The following is a 20,233-nucleotide window of genomic DNA, read 5'->3' as shown; positions in this document are numbered from 1 at the left end:
TTCAGGATCCAGGCTGACCGTTTTTACTTCCAACCACAAATGCATATTATGGCCCACCTTTGTCCCTGACACAACCCCTTTGCTAATACAGAACTTAAATTGGGTCCATTTAAACTTTGCTTTTGTTGTCATTGTCTTTTCAGTGCTTCAACTGAGCCAGCACCAGTGCACTAGGGTGAATTGTCGGCTTGAAGATAGTCTTTAATTTGAATTCAATCTACGCTTTTGTTTAAAAATGCCTACTCTGTGTCTTTTCCCATTTTTTGATGTAACACCTCTTCATAACCGCATTCATATTGTTGTTCATTTTGTCACATCTCTTTCTCTGAAGTACTTTATTTTGGAGGGAACACGCTCATTGAGGGTCTCTGGTCCCGGGTACCTTCTCCAGCCTCTCCACAGTGCCGAGGTATTGATTGAGTGACGGCCCCGTTTTTCGTCTGTTCCACATCATTCCATTCTGGAGCACCGAAATGCAATAACATCTGTCTTTTGTTTAAAGTGCATGCTCAGCAAATTGTAAATCCCAAAGCACAACAGTTTAGTGCTATTATAATAAACTGAGACCAAAAATTATTATTTTTCACTCTTTCTTTCTGTGATTTAATGTTCTTTTTTTAAGACCAAACGACTATCGACATCTGACTTTTTTATGGGTGGGTTGGTGCAATTTTGAGCCCATGAGTCTGTATTTTTTTCGATGTACTTGTTAAATATTAGCAATGAATTGCAACCATTGATCTTGTTATGTTGGTAAATGTTTTTGTTTCGAGACAGAAAAGTTGTGCGTATACCTCGTGCAATATGTGTACTTATGTGACTAGTAATCCTGTGCGGATTGAAATGAATAGAATTTTTGAATGTATCACTTTTATAGGGCTTTTATCTTATATACCAATTTTTAAATAATAATAGAATCAAAAGCGGTATTTTTAAGCAATGTTTTATCCTCAGCACATTCTTGCTATGAAAAATGTTGAATTCCAAGCTTCTGAATTTTTTTTTACGTTTAATAAACAATAAGTGTAAAGAAAGATATATTCTGATGCATATTCTTTCAGACATCGCACCACTAACCTGAACAACTTTCTACATTCATGCTGCCTTCAGCTTCCCTGTTGTCAATTCATCTTGGGCCATATCTATACAAGTCTCTTCCTTGGCAGAGTAAAAATAGTGGTTGAACTGGATTATTAAGTATTTGGAGTACCACATGAAAAATGGCATCAAACAGCTCTATAACCGGGATACCTTAAAAAAACCCTTGTTTTTGGTCACATTAATCCATGGTTGGTCAGTCTACCTGACTCACCACCATGCTGTAAGTTTAGGTGAGACAATTTTTAAAAAGCCATCTGTTAAGTTAATTCATCTAAGAGTTTTTTGTTGTGAATATCAGGGGCAGGATTCTCCTTTTCTGAGACTACAGGCTGAATTCTCCAATTTTGAGGTTATGTCCGGAGGAAGTGTATAGTTTTATGATGAAAAAGACGGCGCTGCCCCAGCACCGATGCTGCACCCGGTGGGAGGTGTAAAACCCCCGGCATTCCCGACAGAAACGGCTGGAGAATTGCCGGGTCCTGTGGCTGCGCATGCGCACGGCGACGACCTGCAGAGGTCGCGCCGTATAACATGGCGCCGGCTGCGTACGGACACGGCCTGCCAGATAGTGCCCCCTGTAACCCTCCCTTGCCAGACCCGGACCACCCCTCAGCAGTTCCCCCACTGCTCCCGCTGAAGACCCCCCCGGCCTGCGGATCAGCTCCCCCCCCCCCTGCCACCGACTGTGAGGTTGACGTAAAGGAGCACACGTGTCCCATGCCATCGGAAAGTCGGCCCATCAGGGGCGGAGCATCGGGGGAGGGCTTTCAGGTGACGTCCAGAGGCCGTCCCAACAGCGTGCGGCATACTCACCGGTGACACCGTTTTGGAGGGGGCGGAGCATCCGGAAACAGGCCCCCCCCCCCCCCGATTTTGGCATCAAAAGGGATTCTCCGCCCGATCGCCGACTGCGATTTTGGCGTCGGCAAGCAGAGAGTCCTGCCCTATGTGTTGACACCAACGCAGAATTTGTGGACTTTTACGACAGAAAAACTGGCGCGCACCTGGACCGATTCCGCTACCAATGAGGGGCTAGCAACGGTGCCGCATGGAACACAATTGATTCCAATGAAAATGGTGAGGGATTCGCTGGGTACTTGATCGACACTCGGGAAGCTGACAAACTGCAACCGCAAATATGCATTACACTCCCCACACACACTTATCCCAGATAAAAAGGTGGCACTGGTTGTGACGGAGTACGCTCATAACGCTGATGAGTCGGCTGTGGCCACAGGGCACCCACGGGGGTGCCCTGGGGGGGACACCTATACAACCCATGGCACTAGGTTCAAAGTGGGCTGTTAGCACCATGCGCAGCTGCATGGCTGCCTTACCGGCTGCAGCGATGGTGTTCCGTGCTCATCCACCCCAACCCTACAGCCAACCGTCTGGCCATCTCCCGCGACTTGATCCAGTCCTGCCAGAAGCCCCCCCCCCCCCCACCACCGGCCAGCGGCACAACTTTCAGCAAACCATGGCGATGTTGGACACCTTCCATAACCCACCTCTCTCCCTCAGCAACCACCACGCCGGTTTCATGATTTTTAGAAGCTCAAGTGAACCACGCCGTCAGGAACTCGGCCCATCGGAGGCGGAGAATTGGGGAAGCCCCTGAGAATATTGGGTCGGGCCCGCTAATCTTATGCAAACGGTGTCCACTGTATGTGCGGAGTGAAACGCATTGACGCCGTTTTTGATGTGACGGAAAATTGCAATTTGGCATCAAATCTGCGCCTGCCTCGATTTTCACGTCGGAAGCTATTCTCCGCCCAATTGCACTTCCCGATTTCAGCTAACAGAGAATCCCACCCCAGATTTTGGTTTGTTCTTTCACATCTGCCTTTTCAGATCTGAGGCAGAAAGCAGTTCGTTGGGCAGTTTTATGTGAAATTCTTCTGGTGATTGACACCCATTCAGCACTTCCAGGCGGTCTGCAGTGTGCATTTCCATGGAAGTCGAGGACAACACTGCTCTCCCTCCAGTCAGGTTCTACATGGTCTACTTGTGCCAGTCTCTACCAAAGCTTGTGAGCACCTCTGCCTACTTAAATCAGTTTCCAGTTCTTATACTTTGGGGCCTCACGGTAGCATGGTGGTTAGCATCAATGCTTCACAGCTCCAGGGTCCCAGGTTCGATTCCCGGCTGGGTCACTGTCTGTGTGGAGTCTGCACGTCCTCCCCGTGTGTGCGTGGGTTTCCTCCGGGTGCTCCGGTTTCCTCCCACAGTCCAAAGATGTGCAGGTTAGGTGGATTGGCCATGCTAAATTGCCCGTAGTGTAAGGTTAATAGGGGGATTGTTGGGTTACGGGTTACGTGGGTTTAAGTAGGGTGATCATTGCTCGGCACAACATCGAGGGCCGAAAGGCCTGTTCTGTGCTGTACTGTTCTATGTATATTGTTACGGTGGCTGCTTCCCTGGAGTACCAGATGCAGGAATCCTGCTGACAACCCACTGCTTATTGGAAATTGCCCCAAACTTACAGGGGGTGCAGTTCAGAATTCAGTGCAATTTCAGGAAGGTGAGTAGAGATCATGACACCAATAACTCCACCGATAGAAGGAAAGTTCAAGCTTAATTTCTTTCAATCGTTATATGGTAAAGGCTGTGGTGTACTGGGAAATTTTGAAGTGCAGGAGCACTAAGAACATGTGTGGCCATATCATTTCTAAATCTACTATTTTGGCCCATAATTTCCAGCTCCCCAGCGGTGCATTTGGGGGGTCCTCCAATGATGCGCTGGAAAATCCCTCTCAAACCTTTCGACTAAAGAGTTTACTGGGCGATTTTCCAGAAGCAGTAACTTCTTCTGGATAATTGCGCTGAAGTGATAACTTGGGGGCAGCACGATAGCATAGTGGTTAACATAGTTGCTTAACAGCTCCAGGGTCCCAGGTTCGATTCCCGGCTTGGGTCACTGTCTGTGCGGAGTCTGCACGTTCTCCCAGTGTCTGCGTGGATTTCCTCCGGGTGCTCCAGTTTCCTCCCACAGTCCAAAGATGTGCACGTTAGGTGGGCTGGCCATGATAAATTGCCCTTAGCTAAAGTGGGGTTACTGGTTTACGGGGATAGGGAGATGTGGGCTTAAGTGGGGTGCTCTTTCCAAGAGCCGGTGCAGACTCGATAGGCCGAATGGCCTCCTTATGCATTGTAAAGATGGACCTGCATGTGGTAACCCACAACTGCTCCCCCCCCCCTGACTGCCTGACCCCCCCCCCCCCCCCCCCCAGTGGAACCCCACACATTTCCCAAACAAGCACTCAAACCAAACCAACACCGGGCCCCCTGCACCACTGGTGCAATCCTTCTGATCCTACCCACCCCCCGCCTCACATTTTGACTGTCCTCCACCTTCCGGTCCATCAACACGTGCCCCCCCCTCTCTCAGTCTGGCCTCTCCCCCCATCCCCACACTCTCTCCTCTCACACTCTCTCTCCCCTCACACTCACCTCTCACACATTAGTTCTCTCTCTCTCTCACATACTCTCTCTGTCTCCCCACACACTCTTGTTCTCCCCCACACTCTCTCTCGCTCTTCCCACACACACTCTCTCTCTCTCTCCCCTTACACTCTCTCCCCCTACACACTCTCTCCCCCGTACACTCTCTCCCCCAACCTCTCTCTCTTCCACCTCACCTTCCCAGACCACACTCTCCTTTTCACGATGCATTCTCTCTCCCCCCCCCCCACATTCTCTCTCTTCCACACACTCTCCCCCTCTTCCCACACTGTCTCTACATTTCACATTCCCGCTCACTCTCTCTCCCCCCCACATTTTCTCTTGCCACCACACTCCCTCTCTGCTGCCACACTCTCTCTCTCACCCCCACTCCCTCTCTCTCACACTCTCTCTCTCCTCCTCTCCCCTACACTCTCTCTCCTCCACGCATTCTCTTCCACTACACCCACCCTTGTCACTCTCTCTCTCTCTTTGTCTCTCTCTCCCCATACAATCTCTCTCCGTCACATTCCCCCTCTCTCCCGCCACACTCCCTCTCTCTCCTACCACATTCTACCGATTGATGGTCTGACTGTAGTCGATGACCATCCTGTGCTTCTCCCCAGTCTTTACTACTACCACTTGAGCTCTCCAGGGGCTGTTGCTGGCTTCAATGACACCTTCCTGCAGAAGCTGTTGGACCTCCGACCCGATGAAGGTCCTGTCCTGGGCACTGTACCGTTTGCTCCTGGTGGCGACGGGTTTGCAATCCAGGGTGAGGTTCGCAAACAGGGAAGGTGGATCGACCTTAAGGGTCATGAGGCCGCAGATGGTGAGCGGGGCGGCAGGGATCCGCCGAATTTTAAAGTTAGGCTTTGGAGATGGTACTGAAAATCCAGGCCGAGTAACAGGGCAGCACAGAGGTGGGGGAGGACGTAGAGCAACAGGAAGTTGCTGAACTCTACGCCTTGGACTGTGAGGGTCGCGATGCAGTACCCCCGGATTTCCACAAAATGGCATCCGGAGGCCAGGGAGATTTTCTGGGTGACGGGGTGTACCGGGAGAGAGCAGCGTCTTACAGTAGTGGGGTGGATGAAGCTCTCCCTGCTCCCGGAGTCAAAAAGGCAGCTCGCTTCGTGCCCATCGATCTTCACCGTCGTTGTCGCGGTCGCGAGGTTGCCGGGACTGATCCAGGGTGATAGAGGCGAGCTGCGGCAGATGCTGGGAGGTCCCGGGCTGGACAGTGGTGGTGGAGGAAGCGGCAGGCGATGAATGGCCAGATGAGCAGGTGCCCTGTGGCGCCGTCCAAAATGGCGCCGAAGATGGCGGCGCCCACGGGGCACACATTTGCGGGTGGGTGGCATCAAAGATGGCGGTGCCCAGGGGCTGAACGTGGCTTGCAGTGAGAAAGATGGTGTCACCCACGGGCCGCACATGGCTTGAGAAGGGAAAGATGGCGACGCCCGTGGGTCGCACGTGGGGGTGTAGGAATGCCGGGCCTGGAAACAGCGGCGACCGACTGGGCGTGGCAAACCAAAGTGAAGTGTCCTTTCTTCCCACACCCGTTGCAGGTCGCACTCCGTGCCGGGCAGCGCTGCCTGGGGTGTTTGTTTTGCCCGCACAAATACTTGGCCCCCCCCCCCCCCCCAGAGATGGCTGGCTGCCGCGTGGCGCAGGCTTGCGGTGGGCTGGAGTCGGCAGCTGGTGGGTCCCACGATGCCCACGAGGGTGCCGTGCAGTCGGGGGCGTAGGACTGAACGTTATGGGAGGCCACTTCTAACGAATTAGTGAGCTGCCTAGTTCCCGCAAGATTGAGCGTACCACCTTCCAGTAGCCCCTGGCAGACATACGCAGACTTCATGCCCGTGATGTAAGCGTCTCTAATTAAAAGTTCTGTGTGCTGGACTGCCGAAACTGCCTGGCAGTCACAGTTCCTAACTCGGATGTGCAGGGCACGCCAGAAATCGTCCAGAGACTCTCCGGGGAGTTTCTGTCTCGTGGCCAGGAGGTGCCTGGCGTATACTTGATTTACTGGTCGCTTCGGAGTAGGTGGGCGCATACCGGATGAGGGGAAAAATGTCAGGGCTCACCTGTAAATAGAGGACTTGGAGCTTCTGTGAGTCCGAGGGTTCTTCGGTGGCTGTTCTTCGGTTGCTTTCAAAGCAGGCTAGCCAGTAGTCAAAGTTGGACATAGCGTTGACTGCTTGAGGGCTCAGCTGCAGGCGATCAGGCTTGATGTGGAGATCATTTAAAAATATCTTGCTCAATGAATTGATGCACTATCAATTACCACAAAGACGAGAATAGTGGAACAATCGAGGCTTTATTAAGCAAAATGTTGTGCCTCCTATAGCTGGAACAAGAATGGTTGCAGCACAGGAGAGCACCCACACTTATATGCCACCTACTGGGCGGAGCCAGCAGAGAGGGATATACCCTTGTACCTCCAATATATGGGCAGTGCCGGAATACATGTAAGATACTACTAGTGGTGACTACCACACAGTGCACCACTGTTCCAGCTGCCTCACCTGGGCCCTGCACCACTGTTCTAGCTGCCTCACCTGGGCCCTGCACCACTGTTCTAGCTGCCTCACCTGGGCCCTGCCCCACTGTTCTAGCTGCCTTGCATGGGCCCTGCGCCACTGTTCTAGCTGCCTTGCCTGAGCCCTGCACCATCATTCCAGCTGCCTCACCTGGGCCCAGCACCAGCGTTCTAGCGCAGGGGTGGGCAAACTTTTCCATGCAAGGGCCACATTCAGAAATTCACAATTTTAAAGGGCCGCATAGTATATTAAGTAAAATAATTACTTCACCCGGTTATGATTCTAGGCGCCTCATATAGAACATAGAACAGTACAGCACAGAACAGGCCCTTCAGCCCTCGATGTTGTGCCGAGCAATGATCACCCTACTCAAGTCAACGTATCCACCCTATACCAGTAAGTAACCCAACAGCACCCTCCCCCCCCCCCCCCCCCCCCATTAACCTTACTTGGTGGGCCGCATAAAGACCTTTGGCGGGCCGCATGCGGCCCGCGGGCTGTAGTTTGCCCACCCCTGTTCTAGCGCCTCGCCTGGGCCCTGCACCACTGTTCCAGCTGCCTCGCCTGGGCCTTGCACCACTGTTCCAGCTGCCTCGCCTGGGCCCTGCACCACTGTTCTAGCTGCCTTGCCTGAGCCCTGCACCACTGTTCCAGCTGCCTTGCCTGAGTAGTGCACCACCGTTCTAGCTGCCTAGCCTGGGCCCTGCACCACCGTTCTAGCTGCCTTGCCTGAGCCCTGCACCACTGTTCCAGCTGCCTCGCCTGGGCCCTGCACCACCGTTCCAGCTGCCTTGCCTGGGCCCTGCACCACTGTTCTAGCTGCCTTGCCTGGGCCCTGCACCACTGTTCTAGCTGCCTTGCCTGGGTAGTTCACCACCGTTCTAGCTGCTTTGCCTGAGCCCTGCACCACCGTTCCAGCTGCCTTGCCTGGGCCCTGCACCACTGTTCTAGCTGCCTTGCCTGGGTAGTTCACCACCGTTCTAGCTGCCTCGCCTGGGCCCTGCACCACCGTTCTAGCTGCCTTGCCTGAGCCCTGCACCACTGTTCTAGCTGCCTCGCCTGGGCCCTGCACCACTGTTCTAGCTGCCTCGCCTGGGCCCTGCACCACCGTTCTAGCTGCCTTGCCTGAGCCCTGCACCACTGTTCTAGCTGCCTCGCCTGGGCCCTGCACCACTGTTCTAGCTGCCTTGCCTGGGCCCTGCACCACTGTTCCAGCTGCCTTGCCTGGGCCCTGCACCACCGTTCTAGCTGCCTCGCCTGGGCGCTGCACTACTGTTCTAGCTGCCTCGCCTGGGCCCTGCACCATCATTCCAGCTGCCTTACTTGGGCCCTGCACCACCGTTCTAGCTGCCTTGCCTGAGCCCTGCACCACTGTTCTAGCTGCCTCGCCTGGGCCCTGCATCACTGTTCTAGCTGCCTCGCCTGGGCCCTGCACCATCGTTCCAGCTGCCTTACTTGGGCCCTGCACCACCGTTCTAGCTGCCTCGCCTGGGCCCTGCACCACTGTTCTAGCTGCCTTGCCTGAGCCCTGCACCACCGTTCTAGCTGCCTCGCCTGGGCCCTGCACCACTGTTCTAGCTGCCTCGCCTGGGCCCTGCACCTCTGCTCTGGCTGCTTCGCCTGGGCCCTGCATCACTGTTGTAGCTGCTTTGCCTGGTCCCTGCACCACCGTTCTAGCTGCCTTGCCTGGGCCCCGCACCACCGTTCTAGCTGCTTTGCCTGAGCCCTGCACCACTGTTCTAGCTGCCTTGCCTGAGCCCTGCACCACTGTTCTAGCTGCCTCGCCTGGGCCCTGCACCACCGTTCTAGCTGCCTCGCCTGGGCCCTGCACCTCTGCTCTGGCTGCTTCGCCTGGGCCCTGCATCACTGTTGTAGCTGCTTTGCCTGGGCCCTGCACCACCGTTCCAGCTGCCTCGCCTGGGCCCTGCACCTCTGCTCTGGCTGCTTTGCCTGGCTTCTTACCACCACTCTAGTTGCCTTGCGCTCCAGACTCTGAAATGTATCTTCGATACTGTGGTGAATGTTATTCACACTGTAATAGACCATATTATTGTAAGCGCAGTTGCGTTGCCCGACCACTAGGGGGAGTAGCACTGGGAATGCATAGGAGTTTGAACAGGGCTCCACCTTGGCTCTGCCCACGGCTCCTCCCCCTGGACTGCTGTATAAAGATCGATGCCCAGAGCCAGCCGACCAGTTCATCCAGGGTTCATCGTGTTACAGGCTGGCTCTGTTGTAAGTAGATTAAAACCACTGTTCATATCTTAAAGCACGTGTCTCGTGAATTGATGGTCTCATCAATTTAATCTACTTAAGAAACAGTAAGGAACAATCATGGAATCAGCCCTCAAGCCTGAGCGATTGGAACTCGACCCACAGGATGCAGAGGCAAAAGAAATCACAGCTGAAACGACGGAGGAGCAGAAACTTAGCCTACTGCACGCGAGGGTAAGCCACAGAATTTCGACTCAACTAAACTGTACCGGCTCATATACTGAAGCTATAGCGCTACTCGACAAAATGTATGTGAGGCCTGTAAATGAGGTCTACGCGCAACATGTGTTTACTACTCGCCGCCAGCGGCCTACGGAATCACTCGAAGAATTCCGCAGAGAACTAAAAACTCTATCTCGGGACTGTAACTATCAGGCTGTAACTGCTGCAGAGCATAGAGAACTTGCTGTCCGCGTTGTCTTTGTTGCAGGCCTGAGATCAAGTTACATGCGCCAGCGACTGCTGGAAAAGGGGGCCCAAAATCTTGAAGATACTGTTGAACTTGCTACGACTATGGAGGTCTCATTTCGCAGCCTCACCTCGTTCCCCGCGGACCCCGCAACCCCGTCATGGGCCCCCGACCAGCGACTCCCCCAAGCCTGCGCCGCGCGGCTGCCCAGCCACAATGCTGCCCCAGCCTGCCACTTTTGTGGCCAGCCCCAGCACCCGCGGCAGCACTGCCTGGCCCGCAACACGACCTGCAGCAGCTGCGGGCGAAAAGGACACTATGCCAGAGTGTGTCTGGCGATGAAAGCCCCAGCCTCTAACCCTCCCACAGCTCAAAGCACTCGTTCCACCCCAGCCTCTAACCCTCCAACGGCTCAAAGCACTCGTTCCCTGAATTCACAGGCCCGCAGGCCCCGAAATGCTGCAACCTGTATGCCGACTACGACCCCACCCAACATGTGCGACTCATGGGGGCGGCCATCTTGGGATCCATCCCCTCCAAACTCTGAAACTTACCTCGACGACTACGAACTCAGACGGCAGTCATCACGGGGCCACTCCAGCACAGCTGATTGAGCCGCCGACTACCAGCAACTCAGCGCAGTCACACTGGACCAATCACGACCAAAGTAACTCCACAACTCGATGGCGACGGTCCAAATCAACGGGTACAGCATGCCGTGCCTTTTCGACTCCGGGAGCACTGAGAGCTTCGTACACCCAGATCTGGTAAGACGCTGTTCGCTCCCCGTTTTCCCTGCGCGGCAAACTATCTTCCTCGTTTCGGGTTCCCACTCTGCCCATATCCAAGGGCGCACCGCCGCATCTCTCACAATCCAAGGCGCTAGCTATTCTAACTTCCAACTCTACGTCCTGCCCGAACTCTGCGCCCCACTCCTATTGGGACTCGATTTTCAATGTAATCTCAAGAGTCTCACGCTCAGTTTTGGCGGACCCCTACCCCCACTCACTATCTGCAGTCTAGCCACGTTGCGAATCTCCCCCCCCCTCCTCTCTTTGCCAACCTCACCCCGGGCTGTAAACCCGTAGCCACTCGCAGCAGGCGGTACAGCCTGCAGGATAGGGTGTTCATCCGATTGGAGGTCCAAAGGCTCCTCAGTGAGGGGATCATAGAGGCCAGCAACAGCCCCTGGAGAGCTCGGTTGGTGGTCATCAAGACCGGGGAAAAATTCCGCATGGTCGTAGACTATAGTCAGACCATTAATAGGTTTACGCTCCTCGACGTGTACCCCCTCCCCAGGATTGCAGACATGGTTAACCAGATCGCCCAGTGTCGGATTTTTTCCATGGTGAATCTGAAGTCTGCATACCACCAACTCACAATCCGCCTGGAGGACCGCTACTACACGGCATTCAAGGCCGATGGCCGCCTCTTCCATTTCCTCCGGGTTGCCTTTGGCGTCACAAATGGCGTTTTGGTGTTCCAACGAGCAATGGTCCGACTGGTGGACCAGTACAGGCTGCGGGCCACGTTCCCGTATTTGGATAATTTTACCATCTGTGGCTATGACCAGCAGGACCTCGACGCCAACCTCTACCGTTTTCTCCAGACGGCTCAGAAACTAAATCTGACATATAACAAGGAGAAATGCGTTTTCCGCACGACCAGACTAGCCATCCTCGGCAATGTCGTGGAAAACGGAGTCCTGGGTCCCGACCCGGACTCTTAGAACTCCCTCTCCCTCATTGTCTGAAGGCCCTCAAACAGTGCTTGGGGTTGTTTTCCTATTACGCCCAGTGGGTCCCTCAATATGCAGACAAAGCCCGCCCACTCTTTAAGACCACACTATTTCCCCTGTCAGCTGAGGTGCGCCAGGCCTTCAACTGCATCAAGGAGGACATTGCCAAAGTGGCCATGCGGACGGTGGATGAATCCACCCCCTTTCAGGTTGAGAGCAATGCCTCAGATGTAGCTCTTGCAGCCACATTAACTCAGGCAGGGAGACCAGTCGCATTTTTCTCCCGAACCCTTTCTGCTTCGGAACTCCGACACTCGGCAGTCGAAAAGGAAGCACAAGCCATTGTGGAGGCTATTCGTCACTGGAGGCACTACCTCGCAGGTAGGAGGTTCACCCTCATCACCGACCAAAGATCGGTTGCCTTCATGTTCGACAACTCGCAAAGGGGCAAAATTAAAAACGATAAAATTCTGCGGTGGAGGATTGAATTCTCCACCTACAATTACGATATTATGTATCGACCGGGGAAGCTCAACGAGCCCCCAGATGCCCTATCCCGCGGGACATGAGCCAGCGCAGAGCGACTGCCTAAAAGTCATCCACAATGACCTCTGCCACCCGGGGGTCACCCGGCTCGCCCATTACATCAAAGCCCGAAATCTGCCTTTCTCCACTGAGGAGGTAAAAGCTGTCACCAGAGACTGCCTGATCTGTGCGGAGTGCAAACCGCACTTCTATAGACCAGACAGGGCCCACCTGCCAAGGCTTCTAGGCCCTTTGAACGCCTCAGGAACGTTTACTTCCTAAACGTTATAGACGAGTTCTCCCGCTTCCCCTTTGCTATCCCATGCCCCGATATGACCTCCCACACAGTCATTAGGGCCCTGCATAGTATCTTCACCCTGTTTGGTTTCCCCAGCTACGTACACAGCGACTGGGGTTCGTCCTTCATGAGCGATGAGCTGCGTCAGTACCTGCTCGACAAGGGCATCGCCTCGAGCAGGACTACCAGCTACAACCCCAGGGGGAACGGGCAGGTGGAGAGGGAGATTGCGACGGTCTGGAAGACCGTCCTACTGACCCTCCGGTCCAGGAATCTCCCAGTCTCCCATTGGCAGGATGTCCTCCCAGACGCGCTCCACGCTATTAGGTCCCTCTTATGTACCGCTACCAACCAGACCCCTCACGAGCGGCTCTTTAGTTTTTCCAGGGGCACTACCACGGGAGTCCCTCTCCCGGCATGGCTGAAGACACCGGGCCCTGTACTCCTCAGGAAGCACGTCAGGGCGCACAATACTGACCCCCTTGTAGAGAAGGTGCGCCTGCTTCACTCAAACCCCCAGTACGCCTTCATAGAGTTCCCTGATGTTCGTGAGGACACCGTATCCCTCCGGGACCTAACACCCGCAGGATCCAGCACCCCTACTCTCACTGCAGATGTACCCCTCACTCTACACCCCACCCAGCCGCCCCCTCGCGCTCCTGAGCCCACTAGCTCGCTAAAATTGTTTTGCGCACCCACACCGGCTAGCTCCCAGAACCCCCAGTCCCCAGTCAAACCAGACGGGTATGGAGCTCGGACGGAATCACCCCCGGATTCCGCCATTGTACCCCAACCCACAACACCCATCCAGCCACCACAAGAGGCTGCAACCACGGTGCTCCGCAAATCGCAGCGGACGACCCGACCACTGGACAGACTCAATTTGTGAACCACCACCCCCGCCAGACTTGATTTTGATTGTAGGGGGTGAATGTCGTGAATGTAATTCACACTGTAATATATATGATACCATATTATTGTAAGCGCAGTTGCGTTGCCCGACCACTAGGCGGAGTAGCACTGGGAATGCATAGAAGTTTGTACAGGGCTCCACCCTTGGCTCCGCTCATGGCTCCTCCCCCTGGACGGCTGTATAAAGATCGATGCCCAGAGCCAGCCGACCAGTTCATCCAGGGTTCATCGTGTTACAGGCTGGCTCTGTTGTAAGTAGATTAAAACCACTGTTCATATCTTAAAGCACGTGTCTCGTGAATTGATGGTCTCATCAAATTATTACCGTCTCATCTTTTTCTGCTTGTCAAATTGCAGGTTGGCTTCTCATTGGTGAGGCTATCAGCTAAACCTAGGGGAGGAACCAGCCTGTGTTTGGATCTGAGCCGTTTTACAGCAGTTTGCAGATATCAGGGATTTGAATGTCTAGGTTTGGTGGGCCACATTGAGTTTACAAGTCTGCTTGAAACCGAAGGTGCTGGAGCAGCGCACTGGTGCACTCTGGCAGAACAACATCATTAGTTCAAGATAGCATAGCTGAATTACATGAACATTACTGAGAGGAGCTGTCATTACTTTGCAACTGACACGCTTGCCGAGATTTTAGTTAGACTTACCATGAACTCAGATTATTTCACATCAAACAGTTTGCATGTATAAATGTCACACCCTTATTCAACCATTGCTTCTCTTCTTAATCTTAAAAATAATTACAGATGTGTTTAGAGCTTCTTAAACACTTAATCATACTGCTGAATAATATGGTCCTATGCCAACGGTGGGTTCTGCAGTTGGAAGCCGACAGACTTATGCACACGCCCGATAATACTCAAATTGCCACCGATTAATGGCAAGGGCAGGTTACAGATGTTCATCCTGCCCAATTTGTGCTGGAGGGTGGGATTTCTGGCGGAGCTAAGTAATGGCCAGCCCAGTAAAGGCAGGCGACAGTGCCATAGAAACATAGAAAACCAGCGCAGGAGTAGGCCACCTGGCTCTTGGAGCCTATCCGCCCGCCATTCATTCTGATCATGGCTGATCATCGAATTTAGTAACCTGTTCCCACTTTCCCCCCATATTCTTTGATCCATTTAGCCCCAAGAGCTAGATCCAACTCCTCCTTGAAAACATACAGGGCTGGATTTTCCACTGGCAGGATTCTCTGTTACGCCTCCACGCACCCACGCCCAGGGATTTCCTGACGGTGTGGGGCTGCCCACAATGGGAAAACCCATTAGTCGGTTGGCAGGACGAAAAATCCCGCTGCTGGTGGGGGCACGCCGCACCAGAAAACGGATGTGGAGGGGCGGAGAATCCCGCCCACAATGTTTTGGCCTCAACTGCTTTCTGTGGTGGAGATTTTTCCACATCTTAGTCCTAAACAGTTTATTCCGCATCCTGAGACTGTGATCCCAGGTTCTGGACTCCTCCATCATTGGAAACATCCTTCTTGCATCTACCCTGCCTCACCCTGTTAGAATTTTATAGGTGTCGCTGAAATCCCGCCTCATTCTTCTAAACTCCAGTGAATATAATCCTAACCACCTCAATCTCTCCTCATTTGTCAATGCCGCCATCCTTGTAATCAGTCTGGTAAACCTTTTCTGCACCCCCTCCATATCAAGAACATCCTTCCTCAGATAAGGAGAACAAAATTGTACATGATACTCCAAGTGTGGTCTTACTAAAACCCTCTATCACTGGAGCAAGACATCCCTGTTCTTGTACTCCAATCCTCTTATTATGAAGGCCAACATACCATTTGCCTTCTTCATCACCTACTGTACCTGCATGCTTACGTTCAGCAACTGTTGTACAAGGACACTGAGGTCTCATTTCACATTCCCCTCTTCTGGATTTCTGGATTTGTTTATTGTCACGTGTACTGAGGTACAGTGAAAAGTATTTTTCTGCGAGCAGTTCAAACAGATCATTTAGTACATGACTAGGAAATAAAAGAAAAGGAAAATACCTAATAGGGCAACGCAAGGTACACAATGTAAATATATTGACACCGGCATCGGGTGAAGCACACAGGAGTGTAGTGTTAATGAGGTCAGTCCATAAGAGGGTCATTTAGGAGTTTGGTAATGGCGGGGAAGAAGCTGCTTTTGAATCTGTTTGTGCGTGTTCTCAAACTTTTGTATCTCCTGCCTGATGGAAGATGTTGGAAGAGTGAGTAAGCTGGGTGGGAGGGGTCTTTGATTATGCTGCCCGCTTTCCCCAGGCAGCGGGAGGTGTAGATGGAGTCAATGGATGGGAGGCAGGTTCCAATCTATAACCATTCATATAATAATCTGCCTTCTTATTTTTGCTACCAAAGTGGATAACCTCACATTTATCAACATTGCATCTACCATGCATTTGCCTACTCACCCAACTTGTCGAAATTACACTGAAGCATCTTTGCATCCTCCTCACAGTTCACCTTCCCACCCAGCTTTGACTCATCTGCAACCATGGAAATATTATATTTAGTTCCCCCATCGAAACCATGAATATCCTTTGTGAATAGCTGGGTTCCTAGCACTGATGCCTGGGGTACCTCCTCTAGTCACTGCATTTCATTTGGAAACAGACTTGTTTATTCCTTCTCTTTGTTTCCTCTCTGCCAACCAGTTTTCTATCCACCTGAATACACTACTCCCAATCCCAAACTCTCTTGTGTGGGACCTTATCAAAACCCATTGACAGTCCAAATAAACCATATCCACAGGCTCTCCCGGTCAACTCCACGAGTTACATCTTCAAAGAATTTCAGTAGATTTGTCATGCACGATTTCCTTCATTGCTCATAAATGAGGATTCCCGGTCGCTGTGGAGGTAGGCGGGGAAACCGAACAGCGCGAAGATGGTGTTGAGGGCTTTGATGACGGTGGCAGACGTCATGTCGGGGCATGGGATGGCAAAGGGGAATCTTGAGTACACGTCGACCACATTGAGAAAGTACGTGTTGCGGTTGGTGGAGGGGCGGGGCCCCTTTGAAGTCCACGCTGAGGCGTTCAAAGGGGCGAGAGGCCTTCACCAGGCGTGCACGGCCTGGCCGGTAGAAGTGCGGTTTGCACTCCGCGCACACCTGGGAGTCTCTGCTGATAGCCCTGACCTCCTCGATGGAGTAGGGCAGACTGCGGGCCTTTATGAAGTGATAAAAGCGGGTGACTCCTGGGTGACAGAGATCGTCGTGCAGGGTGCAAAGTCGGTCTACTTGTGCGCTGGCACATGTACCTTGGGATAGGGCATCGGGGGGCTCGTTGAGCTTACTGGGGCAATATAAAATCTCGTAATTGTAGGTGGAGAGCTCGATCCTCCACCTCAAGATTTTATCATTTTTGATCTTACCCCGTTGTGTATTGTTAAACATGAAGGCAACCGACCATTGGTCAGTGAGGAGAGCGAATCTCCTGCCGGCCAGGTAATTCCTCCAATGCTGCACAGCTTCTACTATGGCTTGGGCCTCCTTTTCAACAGAGGAGTGCTGAATGTCGGAAGCATGGAGGGAGCGGGAAAAGAATGCCATGGGTCTGCCTGTCTGGTTGAGGGTGGCGGCCAGAGTGACGTCTGATGCATCGCTCTCGACTTGGAAGGGGAGTGTCTCGTCGACCACGTGCTTCACGGCCTTGGCCATGTCGGCCTTGATACGGTTGAAGGCCTAGTGAGCCTCAGCCGTCAGTGGGAAAACGGTGGAGTGAATGAGTGGGCGGCCTTGTCCGCATAGTTAGGGACCCACTGGGCGTAGTACGGGAAGAACCCCAGGCATCGTTTGAGGGCCTTGGGGCAGTGGGGGAGGGGGAGTTCCATGAGGATCGGGGTTGGGTCCTAGAACTCTGTTCTGAACCACCGAGGATGGCTAATTGGTCCGTGCTGAACACACACTTCTCCTTGTTGTAGGTTAGGTTGAGGAGTTTAGCGGTGTGGAGGAATTTGGAAAGTTAGTGTCGTGGTCCTGCTGGTTGTGGCCGCAGATGGTGACGTTATCCAGGTACAGGAAAGTGGCCTGCAGTCCGTACCGGTCAACCATTCGGTCCATCTCCCGTTGGAAGACCGAGACCCCGTTAGTGACGCCGAAGGGAACCCTAAGGAAATGGTAAAGGCGGCCGTCCTCCTCAAAAGCGGTGTACTGGTGGTCCGCCTTGCGAATGGGGAGCTGGTGGTAGGCAGATTTCAGGTCCACTGTTGAGAAAACCCGGTACTGTGCAATCTGATTGACCATATCAGATATGCGTGGGAGGGGGTACCCGTCGAGCTGCGTGTACCGATTGATGGTCTGGCTGTAGTCCACGACCATCCTGTTTTTCTCCCCAGTTTTCACCACTACCACTTGGGCTCTTCAGGGGCTGTTGCTGGCCTTGATGATGCCTTCCCGAAGCAGCCGCGGACCTCAGATTTGTTGAAGGTCCTGTCCTGAGCCCTGTACCATCTGCTCCTGGTGGCGACGGGTTTGCAATCCGGGGTGAGGTTCGCAAACAGGGAAGGTGGGTCGACCTTAAGGGTTGTGAGGCCGCATACAGTAAGGGGTGGTAGGGGCCCGCCAAATTTCAGGGTTAGGCTCTGGAGGTTGCACTGGAAGTCCAGGCTGAGTAGCAGGGCAGCGCAGAGGTCGGGGAGGACGTAGAGCCGGAAGTCACTGAACTCTACGCCCTGGATGGTGAGGGTGGCGGTGCTGTACCCCCGGATCCCCATGGAGTGGGATCCCGAAGCCAGGGAGATTCTCTGGTTGGTGGGGTGGACCGTGAGGGAGCAGCGCCTTACCGTTTCGGGGTGAATGAAGCTCTCAGTGCTCCCGGAGTCCAGAAGGCAGGATAGCTTGTGGCCATTGACCTTCACTGTCGTCGACACGGTTGCGAGGTTGTGCGGTTGGGACTGGTCGATCATGACGGAGGCCAGATGTGGCTGGTCGGCGGCGGTTGCAGGCGATGAGCGGCCCTATGAGGTGTCCAACAAGCAGGGGTCCTGAGGCAGGGAAGATGGCGCCGCCCACAGGCCGCACATGTCCTGAGGTAGGCAAGATGGCGGTGCCCTCGGGCCGCAAGTGTTGTGAGGGGAGCACGATGGTGGTGCCCACGAGCCGCATTTGATCTGAGATGAGGAAGATGGTGAGCAGGATGGTGAGCAAGATGGTGAGCAAGATGGCGGTGCCCTCGGGCCGCACGTGTTGTGAGGGGAGCACGATGGTGGCGTCCACGAGCCGCACGTGATCTGAGACGAGGAAGATGGCAACACCCACGGGCCGCACGAGGTCTGAGGCGAAGAAGATGGTGGCGCCCGCGGGTCTCACATGGGGGCTGCCGGGGCAACAGCGGCGATCGAGCAGGCCTGGCACACAGCAGCAAAGCGTTATTTCTTACCACAGGCCTTGCAGAGCGCGCTCCGTGCCAGGCAGCGTTGTCGGGGGTTTTTTGACTGTCCGCAGAAGTAGCACTTGGGTCCCCCAGGGTTGTTTGGCTGCCACGCAGGGCAGGCCTGGGGTTGGCTGGGGGAGGTCGCTGGTGGGGTGCACGGTAGAGTGTTCGCTGGCGGGGTCCACGATGTCCAGGAGAAGTGGGCCGTGCGGTCGGGGGCATACCCCTGTATATTGCGTGAGGCGACTGTGAGTGAGAGCTCTAATTTTTTGGTCGCCGAGAGGTCGAGGGTAGCCCCTTATAAGAGTTGCTGGCAGATGTTGGCCGACCCTATGCCTGTAATGAACGCGTCTCTAAGTAGCAGGTCAGAATGTTCAGCTGCCGAAACGGCCTGGCAATCGCAGTCTCTCACTAGGAGTTGCAGGGCACGCCAGAACTCTTCCATAGACTCACCGGGGAGTTGATGCCGCGTGGAGAGGAGGTGCCTGGCGTAGACTTTGTTGGTCTGCTGAGCGTAGTTCTCCTTCAGTAACGCAACGGCCTCAGCGTATGTCGGTCGCGTCCCGGATGAGGGGAAAGATGTCTGAGCTCAGCCGCGTGTAAAGGATCTGGAGCTTCTGTGACTCTGAGGGTGGTTCAATCGCAGATCCGATGTATGCCTCGAAGCAAGCTAGCCAATGTGCGAAAGCCGACTTGGCACTGTCTGCTTGAGGGTGCAGCTGCAGGCGATCAGGCTTGATGCGGAGATCCATCATTTTAAAATCTCTGCATAATAAATTGATGCACTATCAATTATGACGAGATGAGAGTAGAGAGTAATCTAGGCTTTATTACGCATGATGTGTTGCGTACTCTGGATCTGTGGAGACTGCGTGTACCTTAGCAGTAACATAGACAGGCTACCAACACTTGTAATAGTTCAACACTATTTTATTAAGCTAAGAACTGTTGAACATACTTTCACTGTGGGTCAACACTATGTTAGATTAACTGAAGACCTATGCCTATCCTAACCAGTCTAAACTGCTAGCACATGGTGAAGGTTTGTGCTACTAGCTGCGAGCTCTGTCCGTCTCAGAGGCTGCATCCCGAATGAACGGGAAAACTAGTGCCCTCTGGCTTTATAGTGAGCGTGCTCTAACTGGTGATTGGCTGCTGTGTTGTGTGTGTTGATTAGTCTTGCAGTGTGTCAGTCAGTGTGTGTCTCTGCACCAGTGTGTGTCTCTGCACCAGGGGCTGTTTAGCTCACAGGGCTAATCGCTGGCTTTGAAAGCAGACCCCAAGGCAAGCCAGCAGCACGGTTCGATTCCCCGAACAGGTGCCGGATTGTGGCAACTAGGGGCTTTTCACAGTACCTTCATTGAAGCCTACTCGTGACAATAAGCGATTTTCATTTTCATTTCATTTCATTTCATTCAAATGTGCAACATTCACGGGGAGAATGCTGGTAGGTGGAGTTGAAATGCCCATCAGCCATGATTGAATGGCGGAGTGGACTCGATAGGCCGAATGGCCTTACTTCCACTCCTATGTCTTATGGTCTTATTATATACTGATGTGTATGTTATGACGACGCAGAGATGTGGAGCCTCCCACAGCTGCTGCCGAAAT

This window comes from Scyliorhinus canicula, chromosome 7 (assembly GCF_902713615.1).
Source record: "Scyliorhinus canicula chromosome 7, sScyCan1.1, whole genome shotgun sequence".
NCBI lineage: Eukaryota > Metazoa > Chordata > Chondrichthyes > Carcharhiniformes > Scyliorhinidae > Scyliorhinus > Scyliorhinus canicula.
Note: the sequence above shows the minus strand (reverse complement) of the source record.